The 14,809-nt window shown below is 40.8% G+C and overlaps 1 protein-coding gene across 6 annotated transcripts in view; it reads right to left on the minus strand.

The window, feature by feature from the left end:
* Nucleotides 1-14,809, minus strand: part of Nebl (nebulette) — a 381,690-nt gene that overhangs the window by 141,433 nt on the left and 225,448 nt on the right. Inside the window, exon 2 of one of the 6 annotated variants that reach the window (XM_063237898.1) lies at nt 11,095-11,226. The exons of 3 other annotated variants lie outside the window; for them this stretch is intronic. The gene's annotated coding sequence lies outside the window, so the exon portion shown is untranslated. Of the gene's footprint in view, nt 1-2,281; nt 2,400-11,094; nt 11,227-14,809 lie in introns of those variants that run through there. 2 more of the 6 variants (XM_063237897.1, XM_063237901.1) reach the window with 2 other exon arrangements.

Below are 14,809 nucleotides of genomic sequence, written 5' to 3' on the forward strand. Positions count from 1 at the left end.
TTTCTCCCATATAAAGAGATTATAAATGATGGTTCAGATCCAGGTCAGCCCAGAAGTGCTGGCTTAACCATAATCCAGCCAAGGTAACAACCCTGAAGGTCTGAGAGTGCAAGAGCCCTGAGCTTTGTAAGTTAGACGAAAGAAGGACAAAAAGATTATCTGAATCCTCACTGCTTCTCCCGCTCCCTTCTTCTCTTCCCCTGCCCCTTCCCCTACCATCTTTCCTGGGAAGGGAGAGTAATCCTCAAAAACATTCTAACTAGTTCTCTTTTTAATTTAAAGGCAGTATGCAGACAAGTTCAACTAACTCCCTCAAATCCTGCCTCAGACACAGGTCCACAGGCTCTTTCTCCAAGACAGCTAACACACAGCTTATTATGTTTCTTCCAGCATATTCTCCACAAAGACTCAAACACATACCTACACCTTTCAAATTATACGCAGAAATGGGAGCACACAGTGCAGAGTTGTGTGTGTTTTCTTTTTACCCACAAATCTCCTTTCCTTTCTCAGAGGCTATGGAATAAATAGCCCATTGTATGGATGACCACTTCTGTAACATTCAGGTGGCTCCTAGCCACACTGAAATAGCAGAAAGCTATCTTTCCTCTCTTAGAATCTAACCTCCCACCCCTAGTCCCAGTGTGGAGCTGCCCCAAGCCCTTCCCCTGGACTCATTCTGCTCTGCCTGCATCATCCCCAAAATATCCACCCTCCGAAAAGAAGGGCAGCTCACAGCACCTACTACCAGTCACCCTCCTCCAGAGTGGCTGCCCTAACTCACCCCATCCTGAAGAACGCAGTCTAACTCACACTAATCACTGTGTGAATCACCAACAACTCCTCAGCCCTCACATTCAGACTAACCATGTTGATGAACATCTCCTTTGTTCAGTAATTACACGGAGCCCATGTTGGAATTCAGGGGAGAACAACAACAACAACAAATTGTTTTTACAGGCAGACTAGAAGTTCGCTCATTTTGGCTACTGACTCACACGAGAAAATCCAGGCACAGAGAGCTTCTTCTAAGTGATGATATTTTTGGCAGTTTCTTCTTTTCCTCTGGCAAAGAGTCTAATTATCTTTCCAAAGCTCTTAGACTTGTCACAATACTCTTATTCAGCTGGGGGACCGGGAAGAGTGGGCAGCTGTCTCGAGGTGTGGGCCACTCCTAAACAGCCTCAGTAACACAGAGAGCCACCATTCTGAGACTTGCCACTCGTCATTGGAGAAAAAGCAGAAAAGAACGTTTTGTTTGACTAAACTCTCCATTTTGTCGCCTATGAAATCCTATCTGCCATATAAAAATACCAGTATCTCTTCATCAGATGCATAAAGATTGCCTGAGTAGCTACTGGCATCTTGTGCTGCACTGCAGACAGAAATAACTGTTCCCCTTTCACCAGAGGCAGGACCAATGCAAGCCCATCGCTGAAATTATATCCTATCTGGAGACACATCCAAAGGAAAGGAGTAATCCAGTAACAGGGAGCTCCAGGCATGATTCATGTTAGTGAGATTCTTTTGCTATCCTTTATGAAACCTGGCTAATTCTCCTAAGTGGGCTTAAACAAATTTGTGATTTGATTATATAAAATTCTGTTTCTTTTACAGTTCACTTTCTTTTTCCTTTTTTAAAAAATTTTCTTTCAGATTCCTATTGTAAGTTCTGAGTCATAAACACCGTGCCACATGCCTGCCTATAGACTTACATGAAAATTATCTACAGTTGAACCCCAGGCAACAGAGCATCAGACACTCAACCCAGGGATTTCTATCCCATTCTATTCCTTGGGGGCATATTACTATCGGAGAAAAGGTCCAAGAAAGAAATCTGTCCCTCGTTAGTCAGAGTAGCCAGGGAGGCATTTTAGCGGGATTCCTGGGATCATGTAAGACCCTGCAGTCAGCAAGGGCCCCAGAGCTGCAAGGGTGCCAACCGTGCGTCACGCGGCTGAGGAGCGACGCTGAGTAAGCTTTACTAGCACAGTCAGGAGAAAAGGCAGCAGATGGGAGTAAACCGGAACACTTTCAGTTTCTGAACAGAACAGATACACAACCTGTGACTCTCCTGTGGGCCAAGTGTGAGCTCTCAGTTAGGACCTAAAAGCATGCAGATGAGAGCCACAAAGGCCTTTCTCAACAAGATCAGACAAGCAGCAAAAGAAGTGGAATCACAACTAAAGACAGCAAGAAAAGAAGCTGGAAATGCTGAAGGTCTGACTGAGGTGGTGGCAGAGGTGGAGACAGGAAGGTTTGGAGAGAAGTTTCAAAATACCTGAGGAGCACAGGCTGAGACACAGAAGATCAGGAGCTGAGGATGTGTGAGGCTTCTGCATAAGGGCCCGGATGTCTGGTGATGACGTTACACAAGATAAGAGGAAAGGGAAGACAGTGAAGGAGAGGAAGAAGAGGAAGGAGGAGGAGAATAAGAAAAAGAGGCAGGAGGAAAAAGAGAAGGAAGAAAGGGGTGGCAGAGGAGGGGGAACAGACAATGTGCTCAGCTCTCAGACACTCTGCTTTTCAGACACCCAAAGAATGCCAGGGTACATTACAACTTTAACCCTGAAAAATTCATCTCAACTGGCTGTGGTGGCATACACTTATAACTCCATTACTGGGGAGGCTGAGGCAGGAGGGCTGACATGAGTTCAAGGCCAGCCTGACCTACACAGCAAGACTCCATCCCAAGAAAAATAAAGAAATAAATATTTGTATAATTTTACATTATTCCTTTAAAAATAAATAGGTCTTTTCTATTTAAGAATCTTTCATTAAGGATTAAGGGTCCTTACTGAAATCTTAAAAATCATAAAACAAATGAAGAGAATCAGTCAAATATGGGAAAAGTTCCAAGCAGCACTTGGTGTCAGGAGATTCATGACATACAGCAAACCGTGGTGACCACCAGGAAGAAACAGGAAGCAGGAAAGAGCTGTCAGTCAGTGCTCAAGCTCAAGGGCAAAGAGAGCCCCAGCTGTAAACTGTGTGTCCACAATTCATCAAAGCAAAGTCAGTAACAGTACATTAAAACCATGCCCTGAAAGTTATCATTTCAAGTACTTGAGTTAAAACCCCGAATACGTCCTTTAAGTGACCATGTAAATATCTCGTGCTAGCAGCATAAACATAAAATAACTCCAGTGCAAGAATGCACAGAATGAGCTGGCTGCTGAGCATGGCTTAGGGCACAGTCTGCAGGTGGCCCAGTTCCCAGCTCCTAAGCAAACAGTATAAACTCTCTGGGGCCGCTTTTCCCAAACTGCCTCTGCACCTAGCGGTGAGCGTGTGAGATGTGGGCCACGCTAAGTAAGCACTGCCAAGTACGCACAGAAAACAGGAGCATGGTTTTTCTTATACGAGAAACCCGAAGTATAAATAAAGAGCCAAATAAAAGACAGATAAAGGAGGTAAGGGGTTGGATCTTTCTCAAATGGGAAGGGGACCAAGAGATAAAGGGAGGGAAAGGAATGGGGATGAAAACAAACAAAGAATGAAGCTGTGCTGCATACACGTACTAACTCCACACACGGAATGTAAACATCATGTATTGCCAACAGGTACTAATAAACGTAAATAAGTAACAGGAGCATATGTTCTCTAAGACAGTGCCACTTAACAGAAACACAATGTGAACCACATAGTAAATGTAAGCTGGGTAGAAGCTACTCTTAAAAAAAGAAAACATTAACCCCATAAAATCAATGTAATACTGTACTTTATCTAAATTAGTATCATTTCAACATCTAATCAATATAAACTTATTACAAGATAATTTATGAACACAGAAAATTTTTTCCAGCAACTGAATTGAGCACCAGTGTGCTCATGGATTACATTTCAGTTCCTCAGTTATGATCACCACATTTTGAGTACTTATTAGATGCTCCTGGCCGGCGACTACCATTCTGAACAGCTCAGTGCTAAGATAAAAGAGGAGCTTGAGAATCACTCTGGACATGGCAGGCACTCACTGGAGAATTTGATTTACCTGCGATGTGTAACTCAGCTGAGACTGAAGCTGCAGAGAACTGGCTCATAAGCATTGAGAAGGCCAGCAGAGCAGCCAGAGTCTTCAAACAGAAAATGCAAAGTAGAAGCAGCCCACAGTAAGCTCCCTTCTGAACCAATGGAAGAAATATTCCTAGACTCTATCGAAGGCCAGCCTGTACTTGCACTGTGAACTCCATCCCTTCTACCTTTCTCTAGAACTTTCTTCCTGCTCTTATTCTTCTTTCCTGTAGATTCTGTCCACATTAAATCAAATAAGTTTTAGTAGGACCCTGGTATTTACACACCATGGAGTATTACTCTGCCATAAAGAAGGATAAGCTTGAATCATTTATAGGAAACTGAATGCATTTTGAGACTACATGGTTAAGTGAAATAAATCAGATGCACAAACTTGGCTTCTCTTATATGAGAAACCCAAAGTATAAGTAAAGATCAAAATAAAAGATAGCTAATAGGAAGTAGGTAGATAGATATTTCTCAAATAAGAAAGGGACCAACACATGGAGACAGGGGGAAGGGAGGGAGGGAATGGGAACCGAAAAGAAATTAAGATGCGTTACATACATGGACCAATTCTAAATAAGGAAAGTAAACATTATATACTTCAAACACGTAATAACAACAAGATAATTTTTAAAAACTCAAAATTTAAAAAACAAGCAAATACAATAAAACAACAAAAACCTTTTCACTTTAAATTGCTTCTACCTTCAGCCCACTTCTTTACTATTCTTTGAGCCTATTCACTATTTCCAATTAACCACCCCTTCTCTTGGCTTCTGCTTCCAAATTTAATTAATTCTTGGTCATCTCACAAGACCCAACTATCATTCTTCCACCAGGCCTTCCTGGATGGGAGAACTCCAGGACTGGCCCTAGGCCCTCTTCTCACTTCTGTCTACGATTTCCCATTAGGTGACCTCATCTCATTCCAAAGTATTCAATCCCACCTCAGTACTGAGGACTCAAGACAGTTCGTGCCTCCTTCCCTCTCCTCTCCACTGCATTTGTGTTACTTTTCTCTCATTACTGGGACAAAAGAGCCAAAACCCAAAATTAAGGGAGGAAAGATTTATTTAGCTTACAGTTTGGGGAAGTTTCAGTCCATAATCAGCTAGCTCCAAAGCAGGGTTGCATTGCAGAAGGGTAACAGTTGAAATCAGCAGAAGATAACAAAAACAGCAAGAGGAAAAGAGTGGTGAGGAGCCAGCCTCTTTTCCTCCTTTACACTGCAGTCTATCCATGCACACCATCTCTGTGCCCTCCTCTTGCACAGACTCAGGATGTTTACAAAGTAAGGACCCTGGTCTCCTGCTGAGTCACTTGGCTAAACTTCTGAACTTCTCAGTCCTCAAGCTGACATCATGTATCAACCATTACAATCCATTCCTTTCCAACTTGGCAGCCAGACACACTACTTTTTACCTTTTTCCAGATAAAGACATGCTAATTCTTATCATTTCACAACTTCAACATGGTAACACAGGCTTAACAATCTCTAAGAAGCAGTATTAAGACTATCAACATTGTATTACATTAGAAATGTATATTGGACCCTGGCACCCAAAGACTCATATCATGCACATTATGTGCATCCTTTTAGTACCTCTCTAAGAGTTGCCAAAGACCTAACAGTTTCAGTATTGCTGAAAAGTCCAATTCCCAAGCCCCTCCAGAGATTTAAGGCAAACCCTTATCTACAAGCCCCTGTACAAATGAAAACAAAGTTAAACACTTACAACATTCAATGGCACAAAATAAACATTTTCATCCCAAAAGTTACAAACAGGAGTATAAAGGATTGGGAACAAAGCAAGTACAAAATCCATCAAGGCAAACAGTAAGTCCTGTACTTCTATGTGCACCATTTGAGGCAATCTGAAGCAAACTGTGAGCTCCAAAGGACTTGAGTATCTCCACCCCTCTGGCACTTCTGGTGGTTATAGCTCCATGGCTTCTTTCTTGGGCTGGCTTTGCTCCTCCTTGAAGGTATTCTTTTTTTTTTTTTTTTTTAAAGGACTGGAGAGCGCCCGCGGGTCTTGAACCACAGGACTGATGGAAGCCACCAGCCCAAGTGACCAAGCACAATTGACTGAAAGAACCAACCGTTGAGGTAAAGCCAGCCCGGTATTCTTGTAAGATCCACATTCCTGGCTTTTCCAAACTTCTGGGGTTCCCTCTGCATCTTTGACTTTACACTCACAGCTTCACACACTGCCCTCTTAGATGCACACTGCCTGGCCTTCCAGATGTTCTGAAATTGGGATGGAATCCCGTAACTCTTTCACTCTGCACTCACCTAAAACCAGCACCGCATGGATGATGCCAAGGTCTGCTGTCAGGTGAAGCCGTAGCAAGGCTTCCCTTTCTATTGGGTGTAGGTTGAGTTCCTGGATAGCTGGGCACTCTGAATCCAAATTTGAGGAGCAAATTTGCTATGCTGCTGTCATTTTGGAATGTGGTGCAGTCACCATCATTCTGGAACATGATACTCTGTGGCTTTCTCCTCAAAGAAAAGTTTTTCCTTTTTCAGTTTTGAGGCTGCAAAGGATGGCTACTTGCTGCTTCTTGTGATGGCCTCAGGCCATCTTTTATATTCTTTTGTTCTTTCTCAGCAATCGCAATCTCCTCAGCTCTGTCTTTGTGGTCTGCAGCTTTATAGGAGCTTCCTTCCCGGCTAAACTTACAACATTTTAAGTCAACCTGCTGGGCTCTTTCCTCTTGATTCTTAATATAGATCTAGCTGAAGGCCCCCAACAATATCCATGCCACAGCCTCAAAATTTGGCTACCTTGAAATTCCTTCTGTCAGATTAATTACTCTACCACCCTTAATCTTAGTCACAGGCAGTCTCTGCACAAGAGCAAAATGCAGACAAACTTTCTGCCAAGCCATAACATACATCATCTGGACTCCAATAACCAGTGCAGTCCTTCCCAGCAGAAACCTCCAGAACCTGATCTTTATCATCAGTATTTCTATAAGACTGCTGAGCTCTGACCAGAATTTCCCATATAGAACAGCCTAAGGTGCTACAGGACTACTCTTTCAGGAGACATCTCCAAACTTTTTCAGTCTTCCCACAATCCATTCCCAAAGGCTCTTTTTGAACTTCATGGTCAGGTATAGTCACAACAATTACCCCACTCTCAGTAACAAATTCTGCATTAGCTATTTTTCTTTCATTGCTGGGACAAAACAGCCCAACACCCAAAATTAAAGAAGGAAAGGTTTATTTAGTTCACAGTTTGTGAAGGTTTCAGTCCATAATCAGCTAGCTCCGAAGCAAGGTGGCGTGGCAGAGGGTAATGCTCAAGGCAGCAAGAGCAAAAAAGTAGAGGACCCAGCCTCTTTTCCTCCTTTATATTGTAAGCAGGCTATCTACCCCACCATCTCCATTATCTCCTCTTACACAGACTCAAGATGTTTACAAAATGTGGGCTGGTCCCATTTGAGTCACTTAGTTAAGTTTCTAAACTTCTCAGTCCTCAAACTGACACAGTGTCAACCATTACAGTGGCCCTCGGCTGTCTCTTCATATCTGTCCACACTTTCTCATTCAGTGACCCCGTCCCATTCCAGGGGGTTCAATCCCATCTAGGTTCTGAGGATTTGATACAGTTCACACCACCTTCCCTCCCCTCTGCAATGCATTCCACAGTAGTAAAAAGAACAGCTTGATGCCCACTTCTACTTGGCTCCACCTCTCCTTTCTCTAGCTTTTCCCCACCTAAATTAAATGTCACACCATTCATACACTTGCTAGAACCAAAATCCAGGAGACATCCTTCCTCCTCCCATTCCCTCAAAGCATCTCATCCTCCAGTATGTTTTTTTTTGGGGGGGGGGGGTGCTCTATCTTCAAAACATTCACTGCCATTTTTTCTTCATTTGGATGCTATCAGGTTAGTCCAAGCCAACCTATCTCACCTGTCCCCCATAATCATTCATTTTGTACATTCTTGCTCCAAGAAATCCTTTTTTTAAGACCATGCATCAGCCAAGGTAATCTCTTTTAAAATTTAAATCAAGACATGTCATACCTCTCCCCAAAACTTTCAGTGGCTTTCACTGGAGTCACAGTAAAATCCCAACTCTTCATCGTGCCCCTGCCAAGTGTCTCCTATCTCCTATACCACACTCCCTTTTGCTCATACTAGCATTCTTCCATACCATCAATACATGAAAATCTTTCTTATAGCAGAACTTTCATACTTACTACCCCTTCTTTGTTGAGTCTAAATGAGTATCTTCTGCTTAGAAGTAAATCAAGTAAATATCAATGAGAAATAAAATCTACTTCTGAGCTTTACCCAACAGGAGCATATGTGATCCAAGATCTAAACTCTAACCAAAGGTCTTGCCTAGAATGCTGTTAACTGAATGCATTCAAAGTAGGCAATCCCATATGTCCATCAGAGATATGAAACATACTAATTTGTACCTTTGCCTAAATAGTCACAGCCTCACTTGCTAATGAAAAACATAGAAATAAAAATCTGAGCCTATACCCAAGTCAGCCATGAAAATAAGTAACATTTGAACTTGGAGAAAAGATGCCAACACAGAGCAAACTATTCCTTTCAAATTCACACTTAAGTTACTCATAACTTTTTCAACCTCGGCTTCCTCATAAGACAAAAATTAACTCCCTGGCATTTTAGCTCAAAAGAATCTAAACAAAAGTTCAATGAGAAGACGTTGTTTAAGAATATGAAAGACACAACGTAATTCTCAATCCTTTTCAAACATCTGGTAGATTTTAAATTCCTCAAAACTGGGGTACAAAAAGAGAAAAAAGAAAGAAAGGAGAAAAAAAGAAAAAGAGATCCTTAACACATCTTTAAATTGCAAAACTGATATTTCGGAATTGAGTCTGTTTATCCTGGCCTACCATGAACTGTTAACATAAGTGACTGGAAATATACCCGTATATAAATAAATAACTATAAATTGACAGAAACGCTTTGCCACTTGAGCCTAATAAACAGTCAAACTAGAATTAGACAAGATCAAAGAGACATTTCCCCCTAGACTAGCAAAGACACAGAATAGGGGCAAGTAGATTACCAAGCAACGAGGACTGTCTGGAGCCTGGAAGGAGAAAACTCCTTAGCTCTCCTGGGGAGATGCATCCCAGACACCGGGCTTTCCAGCCTGGATGATTCCCAGGCCCATGGTAGGCAAGCACCTAGGACCACCTAACATGAACTAGGTGAAGATGCAAAGTTACCAAGAAGGACTTGAAATCTGGACGTTTCTTCCTCAGCCATCCCCTTTTACATTCTATCATCTTTTTACATTCTTGTAAGCATTTTAAAGATAGTAAAGGAAGCCCCCTACTGCCTGTGCCAATTTATTTCCAGGGGTCAAACTCATAATTAAATGACTGTTTTAAAAAAAAAATACTTCTTACAAAAACTATTTCACAGTGCATTGTTTGTATTGGCAATTTGGTAAAATAAATGCTCTGTGAAAACTACTGCTTTTTAAAAAACCTTCTCACTAATGAAACTTCACTAAACTAGAGTATCACATCTAGTACAGTTAAAATCGTTTCACTTGTCAATATTAATGGTTGCGCCATTTTTCTGTTTGCCTTTTCTAGTCAAGGAAATTTTGTCAAAAGGACAAAAGTCAAAAACTGTAACCTCAGTAATCACTAACTTATCCCTTGGTACAAATGTTCATGCATATGCATATTTTCATCCCATATGCAGACAGATGCCCTCACACTGATTTGAATACTTGCATAAATATTAATGTCTACAAATGCTTGCACGCTGAAAACCTATTTATGAAATATCCAATTGCATAAATTAGGAACATTAGATACTAACTGCATTAACACTTCATTAAATACATGCAAGAGTTTGCAGGACTCAAAAAAAAAAAAAAAACAGCATAATCCACTGATTCCCTCAATGTGTCACAATGTGTTTGCTATTCTGTAGGCATAAACTGGGAATTTCCATAAACTGAAGACTTTTGTTGACTCACGGTTCACTATTTATATGAGACCTTCCTACTCTGTAAACTAACCTTTTTTTTTAAGAGTAAATGTATAAATGGTTTCCTATGACTTAATCGGAAGTGCCAAATTTTTAAGTTACCAAATTGCCTATAAAACTAGTTTTTCATGGAAAATATGATTCAAAAGTTAATTGTCACAGGACATCATCCTCAAAACTTTATCTGCACACCACTATATATCTGATTCATTCTCAGAAACGGCAAGTAAATAGAAACTTTTAGAAGCTGCAAAAGAAAATACAACAAAACCCCACAGTTTAATAAAAAACTTGGATACAATGTAACTGGCAATTGGCACTTGGTGCCTGCCCACCCCCCCCCCCCAAAAAAAAGTTTTCAAATGGGAATGCTAGTGTTACTATTCTGGGGGCAAAGGAAGGTTTAGGAAGCCACATCCTTGTGATCACTGCTGCTTCCTGGGATAGTATATGACCAGCTGGGCATGCTTGAAATTTCCATATCTTAACTTCTGTTCATTTAAAAAGTGCAGGTTAACTTCTAAAATATCTTTTCATTGGCTTTGGGAAAAAAAGATAACAAGTCTGAATTTCAGACTTTAACTCTTTATATCTACCTGTGACACCACTGAGATGGGACATTTATCTTATCTGTGACTGAGTCAGACTTAACAGACAGGTCTACCACCCAAACAAGTGGGATGAAAGAGTTCTCAACCTAAAGTATTACTTCTCTTGTAGGGAGGGCCTACATCTCTCTGAAACTCAAAACCAGCTCTTAGGAGACCACGGGGAGCATCTCAGAGGCTGCAAGGATCACAGAACACTTTCGCTATTTCTGTTCAGCCTCCAGGGAGATGTAATTGGATAAAAGGCTGCAGCAGGGACCGGTTATTATGCACCAGTGTGCACCTTCTTTTCCCTTCTTGGGACACTAATACTCATTTTGTCACACTCCCTGCAATAAGGGAGTTTATATAACTGAATTCTGGCACACAGCACCCAGATGCAAATACCCCACACAACTTCCATATCTAGCCTTCCAACTCCCCTCCATGTTCCACAGTCACCTTTGCTTGATACATACCTGATGGAGCTCATCCCATGCAGAAGGCTAAGGCCAAGGTAGAAAGCAGAGGCACTCAGCTAAAGACGCTCAGACCACCGATGGCTACATGGAACAAATCCCTCAGACTCTCTCTCCTGAATCTGAATTGGGCTGTGAGGTGAAAGAAACAAACCTTTGTTGTGCTCAAGTCAATGGGCTGTTTAATTTAACAGCCCCCCGCACCCCCAGCTGACACAAACTGCAACCAGCAGCACACCCAATGCTCGGAATATCTCATCAACAGACAAAGCCTGGCAGCACTGCACCAGTGCTGGTCAGAAGCAAGATGGGAGGAAAATAGGACTGTGGCAAGAGGTCAGAGTCTCACAGGACTCTTGAGTGGAAATTAATCCAGAAATAGATTTATAAGCTGCAAATTTATAATTCACAAGCCACAATAAGCAAAGTGCCGCATGTGATTTATTAATTTGTTAATGCACTTATTGAATGCTACTACACACCAAGCACTGGATCTGCTGCCGGGTTTCAAACATGACTAGCCACATTTCTGATGTTCAAAGTACCACAGTGGACGTGGAAAAGAGAAAATTCAGTTAGTCTTCAACACAGCGTGGTGTTATCAAAGTCTCCCCAAGGAACCGTCCACTGTCTCCTCTTAAATTTGGATTTCATGTCATACACGAGATGGGTATACAAAATAAATACCACAAAATAAATGTGTTTCTGGATGGAATGTAACAAACTTTGCATCCGCCCAGCTGTGCTAAACATGGCAAATGGCATCTGTGAACCCGAGAGTGATACTAATATCCATTAACACTACAGACACTTGTATCGGCCTCTCTTTACTAAAGTCTCTGAGCACCATATGGAAATACACAGATAACAGAACTGAGGACACCCAGTGAGTGAGCCCACCCTGGTGGCTGCCTTAAAATATCCTTGTTGCCTCAAAATGGCATGGACTCTGACAAATCTCCTCCTTTAGAATCACTCTGTATGGTCAAAGACTAATCTGAAATCTGCACCTTTTGATGAAAAAGAAACAGAAGGAAAATGTTATTTGTTACCTTTCTGAGCTAAAATTCAGGATTCCCTGAATCTTTGCTCCAGCATAAATATAGGTTTCCTTTCATCTCATCTTAAGTAATCCTGATGTCCTTCACAATTCTCATAAGGAAGCAGAATATCATTAGGTAATTACCAAAAAAATCTTAAGAGTCTTGAACCCAAATTGAGAAACAACTCATCTGTGGATGTATGTGTTGTGTCAAGCTGCATTAATAACAATTTTTTTCACATTGAATACAGGAGAATCAGTATGTCAGTATGTCACTGTAACACCTAACTTCTATTGTCATCAGTCAAAATTCTACAATGAAATTAAACATCTCAGAAAAATGGTAACATTATTCAATGAACATATTAAATACAAAATTCTGAGTGACAGTAGTCAAAATAATGTTACTTCTATGAAATCCAAATAAAATAAAATAAACTTTTGCAGATGGTAATAAATCTGAAGATCAGAAATACTAGAAATCAGAAACATAAAATGAGGTGACTGTGAAGCATTTTTCACGCCAAAATCTTTCCTCAATTCTTAATTTCTCCCATAATAACACAAATATCCATTATTGAGTACTTTAGTCTTTTACTTACAGCCTAAGAGTTAATATTTAATTCTCATAATTCTTGTATTTGTTGACTTCAAAAATCATTCCATGATGGCCCAAAGTCCACTGAACAAAGCAGCTAGGAAAAAAAGGACAGCCAAAGATGCAAATGGGGAGGCAGGCCTCAAACTCAGGTCGTTTCTGTCCTGAATCACACAGTTAACTGTGTCTTTTCCCCACTTCGCTGTGTGGTTAGATCTGGCCCACAGAAAGAATAGTGTGAGCTCCAATCTGATGGACAGCTTCTTCCCAGACTACAAACATTCCAAAAAAGCAGAAAGCCAGCTGCCTTTCTCTTGGCAAGTTCCCATTAAATTCCAATAAATAATGCAGTGTTTTCTGTGTTTTAATTTTCTTTAGGATTACTGCTCACTATGGTTTCATTTCTGCCTGGTCTAATTATGGCCTATTTGGTCCTTCAAAATGACCTAATCCAACAATGTTCACCAGACTGGAACACTCACCCACCTAATGAATACAGGGAGCTCAACTCTTTGCTTGCTGCCATAAACAGTAGCTCATCTCAAATGTTCTTTACAAGGACAAAACCACACATAAGAAGAAAACTGAGGGGTTGGGGATTTGCTCGGCAGCATATGTGCCTGCCTTGCAAGCAGGCAGTCGTGAGTTTGATCCCCGGTACCGATAAAAAGGAAAAAGACAAAAAAAAAAAAAGAAGAAGAAGAAAAACACTGGACTTTTCATAAAAAGTCCCTCCTTTTTGGGGGGGGGGGCCTGGTATTAATCTCATTTCAAAACATTACATTTTGGGGAGCCTCAAGAATAATTACAACCACTTTGCTTTCAGTATGTGATCTAGAAGGATCCAAAAGAGATCTTTCCAAGAATTATCAAGGACACTTGCAGGTTTATTCTCTCCTACATCGGGGACACACATTGCCTTGTTTCTCTCCAACATTTTTCTCGAGTTTCTCAATTATGTTTCAATAATATTATTAAAAAAAACAAGAAAGAAAGCAAATCATCCCTTCATGTCTCCATAGAGTAAGCTCAATTTCATATTTTTATTTAAGTGATTTTCTTCTGAATCATGCAAAGAGCTTTCTATCATGTATTCATTGATCCTCTTAACGTATGCATCAAATATTTTCATTCGCATTTGAGATGTGGGAGAAAAGAGGCATAGTGCTTTAGATATAACGCTCTGCAAAAAGGATCATTTCAAAAGTCGGAAGAGCCTTATGACTTTATCATACAATCCCTGTATTGTAGGAAATCTGTGTGTGTGTCACCCACAATTCGTGCTATCATCCAAAACCAACTCTTTTGCTTTTTAAGTAGGACCAAGCCCTCAATTCCTAACACACAAAAAACTAAGTTGTTCAAAACTATACACCCGCTACTACTTTGACCCTCTGCATTGTTTAGTTGTCAAACGTAAATAGTCTTAAACAGGCATCCTCAGGAACTGCCAGAAAAGATATTTGCAGACAGTGTCCAGAGGACACCAGGGACCAGGGGTCAAGTGCCAGGTCATTCATTCCCCAATCATCTCCAGCCTGTCCAGTGAGCAAAGAGGTAGTTGGATTTTTTATTCAAATTGTTACAATATTGTACAATGTTTCTTAGAGACACTGCTGATAAGAACAAAAATTTAGTCTTAGCCTGTATTATAACCACTAATCGGTTTACTGGAATAGTCCCTATTGCAAGCATGTTAGTTAACTGAGATTTCTTCCCCATATTTGTATGAAACTAATGCAGAATTTGCCTGCAATACTAAAGACATACATATTTATGTGGCTTTGCACTCTCAGATCTGCCAGCCTGAGACTGTCTCAGACTCACTACCCTAGGCTTGTGTTGAAGTCAAAGCATAAACACCCCACTGCCCTATTTACATATCAGACACCTTTGTTCCGTATTTGTCATTCAAATTTAAAGCAAAGCAATAAAACTGACTGTTACTTTTCAAATTGGCATGTCTTAAACATACAGAGATGCAAGAAATCATGATCTTTTTCCTTTTATTCTCCAAACACAGACACTCAAATACTGGAGCTATCATCGTCCCAGACTCAATAGCCAGACATACA

This window comes from Cavia porcellus, unplaced genomic scaffold (assembly GCF_034190915.1).
Source record: "Cavia porcellus strain 051 isolate PalLab524CR breed Dunkin Hartley unplaced genomic scaffold, mCavPor4.1 scaffold_27, whole genome shotgun sequence".
Lineage (NCBI taxonomy): Eukaryota > Metazoa > Chordata > Mammalia > Rodentia > Caviidae > Cavia > Cavia porcellus.